Raw genomic sequence first — 16,589 nt, forward strand, 5'->3', positions numbered from 1 at the left:
GGAACCTTAGGAGATTTAAGGACGGTGCTGAGTGTGAAAAGACGCTCTGGGCCTTGCCGAAAAGGCTCATCCAGACGCTCAACGTTATGAACTCGTTTTATTCTTTGCTCTTCTATTCTTCAGTATATAAATAAGTTTCTAAAAAGTGCCATTAAACCCGCTTGTTTTTCGTTTTCCCAAACTTCCTAGCTTCAGTCCTTTTCTAATCCCGGACGAGTCCCCAGGGTGACGTAACACTACTAACACGGCGCAACAGATGTAAAATATCTCTTCATCCATGGAGCCTTAGCATTTGCCTTCAGGGGTACAAACCGATGCATACATGCTTTCACTAGTTTTTCAAAGAACTTAGATCACTGACATCGCATTTTCAGCTAAGTGCCCCAAGCTCATCGAATGAATCAGCCAAGGTGTCTATTATAGCATTATCATCCGCATGGTTGAAATCAAGAAACGTGGTATATCGAAAGCGGTGCTTGAGAACTGGGTAAGTGATGGATACTAGGACAGCCTTGTGGTCGGAAATTCCGTCCATTATGTCACGTGTAAAGCCTTTATCAGCAAGGTTTGGTTTATGAGGGTCTAACGTCCCAAAGCGACTCAGGCTATGAGGGATGCCGTAGTGAAGGGCTCCGGAAATTTTGACCAAGGCTGGCACTATCAGCAAGGTTGGCACTAACAACTACTAAATCTAAAGCAGCACCTAGTGTGGTTTTATCATTTACTAATTGTTTCAGTCCGAAAAACATGGAGAAGTTAATTATTTCTCTGTCAATACATGAATCTCGACCGGAAGATGTTAGTGATGACCAATGAATGCTGGGGGCATTGAAGTCTCCCATACAAATAATGTTGGACTTCTCTATATTATGGTGGTGTATGAACTGGGTGAGGCCATATAGTGAGTCTGCAGAAGAACTTGGAGGACGGTAGAAGACAAAGTTTGTTTGTTCTGGTATCATCTACACCAGATTGTTTCGGTGTCCTGTGGTGAAGGCAAAAGTGAGAATTTCAAATCTGAACGAAAAAGGAGAGCGACTCCACCTCTGGAGTCTTGGCGGTTGGCTCTTACCAACACATAACCGGGGGGAGTAATTTCTGAATCATAAATGCCGTCATGTAACCATGTCTCTGTAACACCTACTACATGCAGTGAATAAGGTGACATAAGGGACAGAAAAGATGGGAATTTATTCACAAACTAAGATTTAGTTTAGATTTAGAATTAACAGGTGATCAGAACAACATGTGAACTGTCAGTCCGAGGGCGAGACAGGAGGGGACGGCACAACTGGTTTATCGATTGAAGCAGAGGACCTTACAAGAGGATTGGGTTCAACATCCCAGTTATAACGGATGCCATGAATATAAAGGTGGTAATACCGCATGTTTATTTTGGAACCACTAGAACGATACGGAGCTGATGCATTCCATAGTTTCTTTATGAACTGAACGAACTCTGGCTGAAAAATCTGCCGTCACAGTTTCCTTGAGCCTGAAGATGTTGGTGAGAATTTGATGTTTATCCTGAAAGTCTAGGAACTTCATAATGACTGGACGTGAATGACCAACTCTAGGTCGACCAATCCTGTGACAGCGTTCTACCCGCAGGCAATCCAAATTTTTTAGAAAAGTTTTGCAAAACTTTCTTCAACAAGTCTTTGCCATTCTCACCAGCATCCTAAAAGAAGATTTTGAATTTACTCATCCTTTCACTCGTCGACTGCTGCAAGACACTTTCCAAACTTTTTTGCATTTATTCATCAAAAAGAGGACTGTAACGAGACATATAATCTGCACCAATTCGTTGCCACTCTAAAACATATCTGGACTGGCGAAGTTTTCAAACTTTCTCCAGGATACTGCGGAGTGACACGAATACATTAACTTGGAGAGTGTTTCTCTATTGTTGTCACGAAGCAGCACACCAACCACAAGCCACAGCAGGTCGCAAGGCTCCGTGACGTGCAAAGGTCTTCACAACATGCCCCTCACATAGTATATGGAAATGTGTACCATGTCGCTGGCACTCTTGTGAAGAGCTTTCTTGATAAGAAGAGCGCACATGTGAGAGAACACTGCTTGCTGCAGGCAGTGGATCTCTCCATGAGCGACACAAACTTTCCACACTACTCAAGAAGAATGGTAATGAGTGCCTCTTCAAGTTAGCTGCTGCAACCTCTGAAGAACATCTATAGCATATAAATGAATTAGATTCAGTCTTTGGACAAGAAATCATGTAGTGTGCCCACATATCAAATGTGTGTAAGAATCTGGTAGAAAGGATGCCAAACCGGCAAAGGTATTTCCTGCTCAGTAGGCTGCACTCTGAAATTTCTTAATCTGCCACACAAGGCTACATGGGCACATCTCATTCATAAACAGAAGCACAGATACAAAGTCGAAGCATAGTGCTCCTGCCAGAAAGAAGCGTAAAATTAACTGTTTATATTCATGATGCATCGTGTTAATATATGATTAAAATATTTGTTTATTGCTGCCTACTGCTTATGTGCCCTCTCGAACTTTTGTTGCACTATTTATTTTTATGTTTATAAGTATTTACGTATTTGTTTGTTTATATTTCTGCTCTGGTTGCACATATACTGTAGTAATTGCTTTTGCTCTTGCTGCGTTTTATTTTACAAAATGCAAGGTTGCTTTCTGGAAGCCTTCTGTGCCTTGTTAGTCTGAGCATTGTTATGACTAGGGCAGGGGTTCTCAAACTGGGTTCCGCGGAACTCCTGTGTTCCGCGGGCTGTCTTCTTGTGTTCCGCGAGAACCCTCACCGGCCCTGACCCGGCAGCTGATCCGGCAGCTGGCTCTGAGTGCTACTGAGCCACGCTTTGACTTGCTCTTAAAAGGCAAGCAGTACCACCCATCACATTAGTATTTGTATTGATCTGTGCAATAAACATTTAACCTTTGCAACTCTCTCTTTGCAAAAATGCACTCGACAACATTGCTGGTAAGTGAAAGCAGGGGGGGGGGGGGGTTCCCTGGAACTTATTGAAGGCTTTTGGGGTTCCTCCAAGCAAAAAAGTTTGAGAACCCCTGGACTAGGGGTTTTGAACTTACTTATTATTGGTGAATGCTAAGAGCTTACAAAAGGTGCCAGGGAACCCTGTGTTATGGCTTCTTTCCCTTCTTTTTCAACAAGCGCACAGCAATACAGCCCCTCAAGAAATGCCAAAATTCATTTAATAATGACTGGTTGCCTGCTGAAATCAGTCCCTCCCTCTGGGCAGTTACCGTGATTAGTGCAAAAATAAAGCTGCGAAACTTGATGTTGAGATATGCATGGCTCCAGGTGCTAAAAAAATCCAAAATTGCTCTGCAGAACCCAAGTGTTTTGTGGTATATAATTTACAAGCCCTTGATCATGAATGTTGCACTCTATTATGCTGTTGGGAAAATGAGTAATGTCTGGAATCCACAGGTAGCAAACACGGACTGGCTCAGGTGCTCGGCTATGTAACAGCATGCTATGCACACTAGCAGTATGTATGCTAGTGTAGAAAACAAGCATGCCCAAACTATGATAAAGTGCTATTTATGGTAGCTTTGTTAGCAATTTCTTCTGGAAGTTGTAAAATTTGGGGTTTCACATCTTGAAGCTGCACATGGGCTATGAGGGATAAAGTAGTAGTGGCCAGCATGTTATATTGGACTACGTGGGGTCCCTTAACATGTGTGGACACTACATTACACGGACCACTTGCAATTTACCATTTAGTAAATGACCCAACAATATGACAGATGCAATATAATGCCACACAGAGAAGTATTAGTGGTGTTTTATACACAGTGGGCATTATATGAGTTATTTCTCTGATGAGCAATTTATATGCATGCATACTTTGGGTTACCCCCAGTGAGTCATCACTGCAAAACTAAATTAATGACCTCTGATTATTGCTGTTGAGCGCCATCCATGGCCACAACTGTTCAGCAAATTTTCAAAAAGTCATTTCTCGACTTGCCCTGGTCACATTTTCCTCCCCTTTTTGTCTACAAAAAATAAGTAACCGAAATTGGGCGTGGCAGACGAGCCATGCCCTAAAGCATGCAAGCCTGTAACTCATTTGCCAAGAGGTAAACATGCCCAACGTTAGCAGAGTTAGGAGGTGAACTTTTGGTCTACTTATGCACTGTGAATTCTTCTGCAGGAGTCAAAGGCTGAAAATTTTCGCTGGCTTTCTCTCTATGTGTATAGTCATTGCCACACAACGATATATTTTAATACATGTGAAATGTTTTACTTCATTGCTATTTATATGAATCTGTACAAAGTTATTGTGTACACACATATATTTATTGATGGTAGCATTTGCTTACGTATACCATAGCAAACCATACCTTTTTGCAGCGTACTGGCATTTTCCGATTTTGATTGTTTAGGGTGGCAGTCACTGACATTTCCATGCCACTGATGCTTAGAATCGCCACTTTTGTACATCCATTGTGAATACTGATGTTTTCTTTAATAAACTGTTTTTTGCACAGAATTATTTACGCTTTTGCTTCTCAAGCGAGCGCCCTGAGCAGCTGCTATGCAGTCGCGCCACTTGCCACTATGCATCATGCCACCTCAACAGACACGTCAAAAATAAACGTAGCACATAATGTGAGTATATAGGAAATAATGTCGGAAAGCAGTGCGAGAGCAGATAGTCACTAGTACGTACAAAGCTTGAATACAGCTAGCACCCGCCAGCACCACGAACGCAAGAGCAACCGACCGCAACAAGCCGCCTAAATGCGCACCGCCATATTAGGGTTCTAGCCATATTGGATTTCTGGATTGGCTTGTTCGAACTTGTCTCAGGGAGTTTTGAGCAATCCATGAGTTTACCGCCGCTTCCATGAGTTTACCGCCGCTCCCAGGTGCCGCCCCTTGATACGCCCCTTGCAGTCCTTCCTTATTATCCTTGTAGGCCAATTTGAGTTGGGGCTAATTAACGGCAAGATGCCTTTTTACTTCTCAGAACAGCTGTTTAATGAATGACAAAGCATCCGTACACCGCATAGAGTCAATGTTGCTTCTCTCTGATGATGATGATGATGTTTGTGGCCCTTCCATTGCAACGGGCGATCGATGAAAGTTCGGATCAGGCTGAAATGTCTACGAAAAAAAACTAGAAATAAAAGGAAAACTTTCACTCTTTTAGGTCGGCCCAATAAGCGACCCTCAGTTGTGCTAGATTCCTCTCGGGTACGCCACCAGTGTTCCAGCCTTCGCTTGGTGACTTCCACTACCTTCCAGTGTAGAGTCACTGCAGAAAATTTTTTCAGTGACCCTATTCCAGTGGCGGTGCTCAATCTCCCATCACTATCCACAAAATCCCATCACTATCGTGAACTCATCACAGGCCGGCATGGCATCGGCAGTGTTAGTGATGCTTGTATTGCCTGTGCAAGTCATGTGGGACGATCGGGAAGGAGGGGGGGAGGGGGCACAGGCGGGGACAAACCAACTTGATGTGTCATGCAGACTCCTCAGCTGTGCAACATCGTTGACAGGTTGTGTCAAGACCAGCAGTGAACTTTGCGCGCACAAGGCATGTCCGCAGTAACCCACTGCAGGCCTCGCAGAGGAGCCCACTACCCCGGGAGTTGTCGTTTGACACTTCCTTTTTGACTGTTGTCTTGTGGGTGCAGTACAGTGCCCCTCCCTGGCTCAGTTTCTCCCTGGCTGACCGCTGCCATGTCTCTAGCTCTACGCCTGCCACCGGGTCTCGAACCCTTCGTCGCTGGTTAGGCCGAGGTGTTGCTGTGAATCGGGTGGCCTCCACACCATATCGGTCCACGAGCTTCTTAGTGCGTGCGACCCATTTCGTGTTCAAACAATGGTAGTGGACATACTTTAACCCCATCCTGGCCCAGCGTCCCTCTGGCATTTGGGAGAGGCGTCTCTCGCACACAAGCTTCGCGACCGTCTCCCATGCCTCGAATGATGACCAACTGAGCTCTCCCTGTGCAGCCTCGTTTGGGGTGTATCGATGTACCCCCAGGGCAGTACGGTGAGCTTCCCATTGCCTGGTCTCGAGGACCCGTCTTGTCGCCGCTGACACACAGATGATCGCATTGGCGAATGTCAGGGCTGGCACGGCCACCATCTTCCACAAACACCGGGCGACTTCAAAGCGGCTGAAGGCCTACAGCGTGCGCGACCCCAGGAATGATCGCCAAACTGTAGCCTTCATTCTGAGCCGCTCCTCAAACTGCTGGGTGTAGTTTGGCTGTGGCCAGGTATTGGCAGCTCTCAGCCCATTCAATGCAGCCTCCCTGAAGGTGGAGTGGAGAGCTTTGTATCATCGCTCTATTGGGGAAGAGCAGGGCCGCCGATTTCTTTGCGTTGAAACCCAGCCCCAGTGCAGTTCCCGCTTCTGCACATAGGTCCAACAAGGACTGGAGCTCCTCTGTGCCTCTTGCCAGCAGGACAATGTCGTCCGCATAGAAGAGTGCTGGCAGACGTCACATTACGTTGATGCCTCCCTGCATGTGGCTGAGATCAAAACCCAGCCCACTTTCTGTAAGTCGTCGTTCCATCCCACATACATACAACATGAAAAGAAGTGGGGACATCGGACAGCCTTAGGGCAGTGCCCTGGACACCTCCATTGGGTTGGTGAGCTCACTTCTCCAATAGATGATGGCCTGGGTGTCCGCATAGAGGGCCTGCAGCAGCCGCAGGAGCTCCCCTGGTATGCCCAGGGCAGTCCACAGTCCTGTATGTTCCACGGAGTCGTATGCCTGCGTTATATTGCCACCTAGTATTGCCAGGTGGCGCATAGCTGACGGCGACGAAGTAGGGCTCGCGCCGTGAGGAATCTCGCTTTTGCTGCCCCAGCTTGCCTGGCCTTGTCTTGTCTTCGTGCCTGGTAATAAAGCACCCCTTCGTCAACAAGTACGCTACAGTCTGGTGGAGTGTACCCCTCCAGGCAGCCGTCGCGCCAGCCCTGTACCGCTTGACACCCCGGTACATCGCTTCAGTCGGAGGATCCACGGACTGCCTTCGGAGGTTGGACCATTAGAGAGCGGCGCCATGGCGACAGCCGCTCTTCCTCCTCTGCAAACTGCTGCTGCCGCGACATTCCACTACACCTTGCAGACTCCGCGGATTTCCAAGGCGTTCCGTGGGGAACTTTTTGAGGATGTGGAGGACTGGCTCCTTCACTTTGAACGTGTAGCTGCGTTTAACCAATGGGGCGACGCAGCCAAGCTCCGGAATGTTTACTTTAGCCTCGAGGATGGTGCTCGCACCTGGTTTGAAAACCGAGAGGACGTTTTAATCTCGTGGCATGAGTTCCGTCGTCGGGCGCTGGAGGCCTACACCAGTGTAGATCGTCGCGAATGAGCTGAGTGTGCACTACAATCCCGCATCCAGCTACCGAACGAAAGCGTTCAGATGTACGTTGAGGACATGACGCGCCTCTTTAGGAGAGCTGATCCAGCCATGCCCGAAGAAAAGAAACTCCGGCATTTGATACATGGCGTCAAAGAACAGCTCTTCGCAGGCCTCGTGCGCAGCCCACCATCGACCGTCGCTGCATTCCTTGCCGAGGCCACGACGATGGAAAAGGTTCTTCAACAACGCTCTGCGACTTGCAACTGGCCCGTGCATGCTGCTGCAGTCACCGAATCGTTTGCCATCGCCGGGAGCCACCCTGACGATTAGCACGAACTGATTCGCACCATCGTGCATGAAGACGTCCTCAAATTTTGCAGCCCTTCGCAGTCTGCGCTTGGTTCGATTTCCGCTCTTGTTTGCGAGGAGGTGCAACAGGCATTCAGGAGTCCTACCGTCGAAACACCACCTCTACCGAGAGACTACAGCCGCCCCACTTATGCCGAAGTTGCGAGGTGCCCGGCTGCTGCTCCGCCACCGCCGTTTCCAGTAACGCCTCCTGTACCGCTGTCCTCAGTATCACCAGTGCCGTATTTCAACGATCGCTGAGCGCACTTGCGGAAGACTGATGTCTGGCGCACACCTGACAACCGGCCACTCTGCTTTCACAGCGGAGAACCAGGCCATCTCTACCGCAATTGCTCTTATCGACACCTCGGTCTGCAGGGCTTTCGAGTCGATTCGCCCAGACCCCGGTTTGGCCACCGGCCCCCTGCCATTGAAGACTTCCTCGCGAAACAGCAAATTTCAACCCGTGCGCCGCATCAGCCGCGCTCACCTTCTCCGAGGCGCTCTTCCCCGAACCCCCACAGCTCCTCGCGAGCGACACAGGGTCGCTCGCACAGCCCTCGCCGGGAAAACTGAGACCAGCGACCTTCGGGGGCGAAGTCGCTGGGAGTCGCTGCGCTGAAGACCTCCCGTCGCTGCCGCTATGCTCCGACTGTGAACAGATGGCACTGTCATCCGACCTAGACAGCTTCGTTTCTTTGGACATACCTGTTCTTCTCGACGGTCATAGAGTCAGTGCATTAGTGAACACCGGGGCCGACTATTCAATTATGAGTGATAAACTGGCGACTGTTCTGAAAAAAGTGCTTACACCTTGTTCTGTGGTGCATCTTCGCACTGCTGGTGGTCATCTCGTCACCCCAAAGGGTATTTGCACGGCTCGTGTTCAGATTCACGGATCTACATTCTTCGTCAGTTGTGTAGTTCTGTGCAATTGCTCCCGCGATCTCATTATCGGCATTGACTTTCTGCGGGAGTATGGTGCTGTCATTGCCCTCCACCAACGAGTCATCACCTTTTTGACCAGTAAAGTGACCCACCTTGCCGACTCTTGCCACCGCAGTGCCACCCTTCGTGTTTCTGCAGGCAGTGTCACGTTGCCGCCACGGAGCAGTGTTTTGGTTGAAGTCACCTGCAACGACTTGCACGACGCAGAAGCAGTTGCCGAGGCTAACCGTTCACTGCTGCTTACTCAAGACATCTGTACCACTCGTAGTCTACTAACGCTTCGTGGTGGCCAGTCTGCAGTCCTGGTCACTAATTTTTCTAATGAGCACCGGCACCTTTTTGCAGGAACTGCTATCGCTTCTGCCGAACCTGTTATCGATATTCCCATTTGTTTTGTGTCCGCGGCAGCCGGCACTGACGAACCCTCCCTTGAAAACGTCGACATAAACTGCCACCTGTCTTGGGAGCAACGACTGGCCTTAGAGCAACTGCTGCTGCAATACAAGCCGTGCTTCATTTCCTCCTCGAAGGTTCGTCAAACACCCATCACGCAGCACTGCATCATCACCTATGACGACGCTCACCCTATACGGCAGCAGCCTTATCGTGTTTCTGCTAAAGAACGGGCAGTTATCCAAACTCAGGTTCAGGAAATGCTTGACGATAGCGTTGTTCAACCTTCCCAAAGCCCGTGGTCTTCACCTGTAGTCCTTGTTAGGAAGAAGGACGGCACTCTCCGGTTTTGTGTTGACTACCGCAAACTGAACAGTGTGACCAAAAAGGACGTCTACCCGTTGCCGGGCATTGACGACTCGCTGGATAGATTATGGCACGCTAAGTACTTCTCATCCATTGACTTAAAGAGCGGCTATTGGCAAATTGAAGTAGACGAACGGGACCGTGAAAAAACCGCTGTTGTGACTCCAGATGGCCTCTATGAATTCAAAGTGCTTCCTTTCGGTTTGGGCTCCGCCCCGGTTACGTTTCAAAGGATGATGGACACCGTCCTCACAGGCCTCAAGTGGCAAAGCTGTCTTGTTTACTTGGACGACGTCGTCGTTTTTTCGGAAACGTTTGATTAACGTCTCCAGCACCTGAGGGCTGTCCTCGAAGCCCTCCGCTCGGCTGACCTTACCCTGAAGCTCAGAAGTGTCATTTCGGTTACGAAGAGCTCAAATTTCTGGGTCACGTTGTGAGCACTGAGGGAGTGCAGCCGGACCCCGAAAAGACTGCCGCCGTCGCACGTTTTCCCGTTCCAACCGACGAGAAAGATGTCCAGCGCTTCCTGGGTCTCTGTGCGTATTATCGGCGCTTTATTGCGGACTTTTCCACGATTGCCGAGCCATTGACGCGCCTCACCAGGAATACCACCTCCTTTGTCTGGACCACTGAGCAACAGATCTCTTTCTCTACGCTCCGCCAGCGCCTTCAAACACCTCCCGTTCTTGCGCACTTCGACGAAGATGCCGATACCAAGTCCACACCGACGCCAGTAACATCGGTCTTGGCGCTGTCCTTGTTCAACACCAAGAGGGCCTTGAGAGGGTTACTGCCTATGCTAGCCGTACTCTCTCCCACGCCGAGAGCAATTACTCCATGTCTGAAAAAGAATGTCTTGCGGTCGTGTGGGCCACCATGAAGTTTCGCCCTTATCTATACGGCCGCCCATTCATTGTCGCAACCGATCACCACTGCTTATGCTGGCTGGCAAATTTGCGAGACCCATCTGGACACCTGGCACGATGGAGCTTACGGCTCTAGGAATTTGACATCACCATTGTCTACAAGTCTGGCCGCAGACACGAAGACGCCGACACTGTCGTGTGCACCAGTTGATCCTGGCGACGCAGCACCGGATGACGACAGCGGCTTCCTTGGTACCCTCACCGCCTCCGACCTATTGACCCGGCAGAGGGCGGACGCGGACCTTCGCCCTCTCATTAACACCCTTGAAGGTAGCGACATGGCTATACCTCGTCACTTCTCTCGACGTCTTGGACCCTTATGTTTGCGGCAAAGCCTCTTGTACAAGAAGAACTTGAGAGGCAACGATAGACCTTACCTTCTCGTCATTCCAGCCAATCTCCGGGCTAACATTCTTTTCGCCTGCCATGATGAGCTCACGTCTGGCCACTTGGGCTTTTCCCGTACACTCACCAGAGTGCGGAACAAGTACTACTGGCCTGGACTTTCTGCTGCTGTCAAATGCTACGTTAGAAGCTGCCGAGAATGCCAGCGCCGGAAGATGCCACCACTTACGCCGGCGGGGTTTCTCAAGCCCGTTACAGCCCCTCGCGCTCCGTTCGACCAAATCGGCATGGACCTCCTTGGCCATTTCCCTTTGTCGCAGGCCGGCAATAAGTGGATCATAGTTGCTACCGACTATTTGACTCGATACGCCGAGACCAAGGTGATCCCTTGCGGCACAGCTTCCGAAGTCGCGGAGTTTGTCATGCACAACATCGTCTTGCGACGTGGCGCACCTTCGCACGTGATTACCAACAGACGGACGGCATTTACAGCACAGCTAATCGACCACATCTTTCGGCTGAGCTGCACAACGCACCACAAGACCACAGCCTACCATCCGCAGAGCAATGGCTTGACTGAACGATTGAACAGGACCCTTGGGAACCTTGTCACCTTTGCCTACAACACCGCCCTGCAGGAGACTATGCGCTTCACCCCGTTTCACCTTGTGTACGGACGTGAAGTTCAGAGCATGCTTGATGCCATGATCCCGTGCCCAGAGGATGACCAACTCGCCCCAGACGCCCAACAATTTGCCCAACATGCTGGAGAAGCCCGTCAGCTGGCCCGCGTGCACATCGGGCAACAGCAGAGCGCGGATGCGCGCCGTTACAACCTTTGCCACCGACAGTTTGACTACAAACCCGGTGACCAAGTCTGGGTGTGGACTCCTGTTCGTCGCCAAGCCTTGTGTGAGAAACTGCTCTGCCGCATTTTGGCCCTTACCGAGTGGTACGGCATGTGAGTGAGGTTAACTATGAAGTGGTTCCGGACGGTGCTGACCAACTGCGACGCCGACAATCCAACTCTGACATTGTGCACGTTGTGTGGCTTAAGCCATACTATACACGGTGACACAACCGTGCTGATGTCTTCGCTAACTTCAGTTAAGACATTTTGTTCGTTTTTTTGTTTATTTTTTGTTTTACCGTACGTCAACAGCGACAGCGTTTTTTTTTTTTCATAAGGGAAGAATAGTTTGGTTTATTGGGGTTTAACGTCCCAAAGCAACTAATATAAGAAAAGAATAATGCCACCTAGTATTGCCAGGTGGCACATAGCTGACGACGACGAAGTAGGGCTCGCGTCGTGAGGAATCTGTCACTTTTGCTGCCCCAGCTTGCCTGGCCTTGTCTGTCTTCGTGCCTGGTATTAAAGCCCCCTTCGTCAACAAATACACTACAATATCTAGAAAAGCAAGACCTAGAGGACGTTTTTCATTTGCCCAAATTTCTATCACCTGAGTGATCACAAAGAGGTTGTCTACCGACAGCGGTTTCGGCAGAAGCCAATCTGGAGCTCTCCCAGGATCTGTGTACCCTCTGCCCAGCTCTGCAGGCGTGTCCGCAGAACATGGCAGAACAGCCTGTACATGAAAGACGTCACCTCTCGTTTGTATTACTCCTCAGGGTTGCCAGACGAGTCAGCTCTTCCCGCTGCACGCGCTTGCCACGCCTCGCATAGTGGAGAATCGCTAACAGCCTGAATCACAAAAATATTTTTAAAAGCCATGTGCCATGACCTCCTTACTTTGCAAAGATCGCAGTGCTCAGACAGTTCTTTTTCGGGCAATAGAGGCCCACACCAATCTTTAATGAGATCATTTTTTTCTCCAAAAGCTTCCTGTGCGCTGTTGTATAAATGCATGCGCTTGAGCGCTAGTAACGTTGAATGATTGTTCCTCTCTTTTACTGCAAGCTCACCAGTCGTATCTGTCAATTTTCCAACACCTTAATTAGTTTCCTTTGCGTGAACACTTTGGTTGTGCGTTCCATCTTGTGTGCGTATAGCATTTAACCATATTCAAGAAAATTTTTGTCCTCCACGTGTTCGACACGGCTGCCCTTATTCTAAACGGTAAACATGCTGCGCTATTTACTGCATTCTTCTGCCAATGAGATATAGTGGGCAGCGTGCGGAGACATTTGAAATTTTCTTGCGGCCTATTTCAGCAACTTTTTTTTGCATTACTGTTCTGGCTTGAAACTGTGTGCGGTTTTAAAATACTGCATATTTTTGGCCAGATTTCGCATTATCGCTTCTTTTATAGGGGCAAAACTCAATCAACATAATCTCCCCCCCCCCCCCCCCCCCCCAAAGGTCATCTAGAACTGTACCTGGCATTACGACAAATAACAAAGCATTTTGGCATGTCAGCCCCTTGAAATCCAGCGCAACACATGAGGTGAGGACAACAGAAGAAGACGTGATGGTCAATATTTTTAAAACATTGTTGATAGTCAGCGCCCGCTGTGACTTCCTTTTTAATCCTCGTCTCATTGCACGCTGAATGTCAGGACCTTCCAGTATTTTTTTTTTTGCTCCAAAACAGATGCACGTTGTGGCGTCAGAGCAATTTTCTTGATTTTTTTTAATTACGCCGCCAAACGATTATTTTCTCTTCTGTCGAAAGTGTCCGCACACCTCAGAGGTGGCGTTAAGCTCAATGAGCTGCCTGGAGTAAGTGAAAAAAATTTCAAGTACTTTCTATTGACTCTACAGGTTTCGGACATATGGGCTTCTTCTGTATGCAAACTTTGCTACCAGTGTACAGCCTTTCTCAAAAGTGTACAGTCCAAGGGGCTTGCTTCTTCTGGACCTATCTGTACGGCTCGTTATGCATCGCCGGCATTCCAAATCTCTTGAAGGTGAGATGATGTCTCTTCCTCGCCCCTCCGAAAGTTAGGACTTCCACGGATGGTGCAAGAGCCCTAATACGCGGCTTAGAAGCAACGACACAACACCGGAAGTGTAAGCTCGGTGAACCCGCTTCAGCCCTCAACTGGTGCGCTCGCAGCGCATACGGGGAGGCTGGCTGTTCAGAGCGAAGCAGCTCGCTAAAAAAGAGCGCGCCGTCACCGCCACAGCCGACAACGCAAACAGCAGCGAGAGGAAGCAACAAGAAAGACGCGAGACCGCGGCAAGGTCCCAGTATCCTGGTTCGTCGCCGGAACAAGGGCACTCGGATGCAGAGCAGCACGCATGGCATCGTGCACACGCAAGCACCCCGCACAGTGATTTAAAAAAAAAAAATGAAAGAACACCCCGGGTGGGACCAAGGAAGGGAAGGCAAGAAAGCACAACGAAAACTGCGAATCAAAATTGCCGGCCAGAAGCGGCAGTGCGCCGGGCACCAAGCAGTGCTGTGGACGCACACAATGCTCGCGGCGCAGAATGCCACGCGTGCTTCCCCCGGGAGTCAAGTGCGCGTGAACCCGCGGAACGGCCGGAGCGGGTATAATTCGCGGTCCGATGCCGGCGCTGGCTCCACTGAGCGGGAAGGAAAAAAATAAGAGGGGAGGTTGTTTCGCACGGCCACTGGAACACGAACACAAACAAGCGCGGAGGGGCCATCGCGGGAAGCGGCCCCTTCGGTGGCGCGGCAGCCCGGAAAAGGAGCCGCGGCGCCTTTTCCGACGGGCGCACAAAGGGCGTCCGTCAACTGGGCCAGCGGGCCAAGAGCGAGCGGAGGCCACGGGGTGAACCGCCAGGGCGCGTGCCCCGCTGTTGGCACCTGGGATCACTGGATTGACTGGCCTGAGGCGCCCCTCTATGCACATGCACGAGAAGTTCTCGCGGCTCCCACGTCACACTTTATGCGCAATTGCTGGCTGCGGCCAGTGAGCGGAGGAGGAGGACAAAACATTTATTACAGCACTGTACTGAATTGGGAAAGGGAGGTGAGGATGGTAGTTGCGCTGGGTGGCAGTCCCTATTCCGGGACGCCATTGGCCGCAGCCGCTGCCCGTGCGCTCTGGACCAGAGCCCGCTGGGCCACCAGGTCTGAGCTGGACAGGTATAGGTACGTGGTATAGGTCAGCACACTGCCCGCAGAATTCGCAACTGCCCGTGAATGTCGGATCCACGCGTTTTAGTATGGCGGGATTTAAGAAACGTTTCTGTCCAGACCCTTGGCGGGTCCCGGAAGCACCCTCCAGCAGAGGCGTAAATGAACGCTCTGCTGTCGCCGCACACCTTCGGCGCAGTTTCAAAGCCACACTCTCGGCGTCTGTCCAAAAATGGGAAGCAGTGCTCGAGACCACGCAGCACGCTGACATTTTACTCCGTTACCCCATCGATTGTAAAGTATTTCCTCACCAAAGAGGTCAATCGCTTACATACGGGAGAGCGTAATCAGTCACCGACCTCTGACCATGAAAACGCGCCGCTAAATAGAGCGCCACCTTCGAAGAGCCGCCAGCTCGATTGCGCTAGTCGAGCACACTGAAAGCAGGGGCCAAAGGGGAACGGGTGGTCGCTATCGAGAGACTCCACGTTTGGAACACGCATCCCATGCGTGGAAGGCGCCGGCTGCATCGCACACATTACCTGGAGAAAGAGGGGCAATCTAGGCGTGCTGCACGCGCCCTCCACGTCCCCGCAGAGCGCGAAGGTCAGGGCCGGAAGCCGGGTCCGGCGCGCGCGGCCATTGTCCTCGCTGGCGCCGCCACGAAATCCGGGTCGCATCAGCAGGGACGCCGCAGCGTGCCGCGCGGGCCTTGCCCACGCTAAGCAGCATTGCATACACGGGTATATCTTGGCCGCAACGCTCCTGCGGTGAGAGCCTGCCCCGAAGGCTCGCCGGCCGCGAATGGAGAGTCATCAAGAGACGGACCAGAGTAGGCCGGTTAATGTCTGAGCACGTGAGGAACACTGGCAGTTATTTGTTCCGACGCTGTTCAGCTAAGGCGCCCTTGAGCCATGAAAATGTCGCGCACCCAGACCTCGGTAACCCGCACGCCGTTGCACCACAGCATGGGGTATTAACGCGCGGTTTCCTGCTGTACAGCCCAGTGCCGAAAACCGCAACTGACGCCTCACGAATTGGGAGCTGGGTTGGCTGGTGCGAGACCATGTTTTCAACGACAGCGCACAGGCGGGATGTAGAAGAGGACGACACAACATTTTTTTTTTTTTCGATAAAGATGACACAGCCGCCTGGCATGGCGTGTGCCGACCGTCTTTCAGGTCACTGTATTCCCGCCACCAGCAGCCGTTCATGGTGGCGGGAACAGCGTGCGTGGGCGCCACCAATCACGAAAGCTGCAAGATTACCGACACCTGCAAACCTTGCCTCGCTGTAGCTGCCGCTCCTCCCAACTCAGCGGCAACCGCGCCGATCAGGGATCGAAAAGCCCACGCCCGTGCATAGAGAACATAAGCTATCCTTTTGCGTGGATTCGTCCCGCGTCTGCACCATCTCTCCGAGATGAGACTGAGTAAACCCACGACTTCACTTCTTACACAACTTTTGCTCTTATCTGCACATTTAGTTTACTACACTGAAGAATGCCGGAGAGCCGGTCTGAATTTCTCGGGGTGAACCCTGCTCTATAATATGTGCGGAGACTGCGACGTCCCAGAACGCGAAGCTTGCAAGCCACAACCAGCGCAGACTGAGAGCTGCCAAGAAAGGAAAGACTGCCCGATACCGACGACACGCACGCCTCTTTCCCACTCCTCAGTCTCGGGCGGCGCTGCAACAAGCCGGGCCAACTCCGCGACGCGCGAACGCCAACGGCGAAGCGCAGTGTATGCATACGCCGCTGGGCCGCCGCTATTGCGATACGAGCGTATAGTTCATATGTATACCGCCGCGCGGGCCCCGTTGTACGCGGGCAGGCATGCGTGCGAAACCGAGGCGATGAGGGCTGACACGGGGGAGCGCGCCCCGAGGCGCGGATGTGGAGCG

The 16,589-nt window shown here is 51.0% G+C and overlaps 1 protein-coding gene and 1 pseudogene across 12 annotated transcripts in view; one reads left to right on the top strand and one right to left on the bottom strand.

Moving 5' to 3' along the window:
- Positions 1–16,589, bottom strand: part of Evi5 (ecotropic viral integration site 5) — a 336,527-nt gene that overhangs the window by 76,844 nt on the left and 243,094 nt on the right. The gene's annotated exons all lie outside the window — the stretch shown is intronic.
- Positions 870–2,963, top strand: LOC149352809 (uncharacterized; annotated as a pseudogene).

Source organism: Amblyomma mixtum, chromosome 3 (assembly GCF_055824585.1).
Source record: "Amblyomma mixtum isolate Tamu chromosome 3, ASM5582458v1, whole genome shotgun sequence".
Taxonomy (NCBI): Eukaryota; Metazoa; Arthropoda; class Arachnida; order Ixodida; family Ixodidae; genus Amblyomma; species Amblyomma mixtum.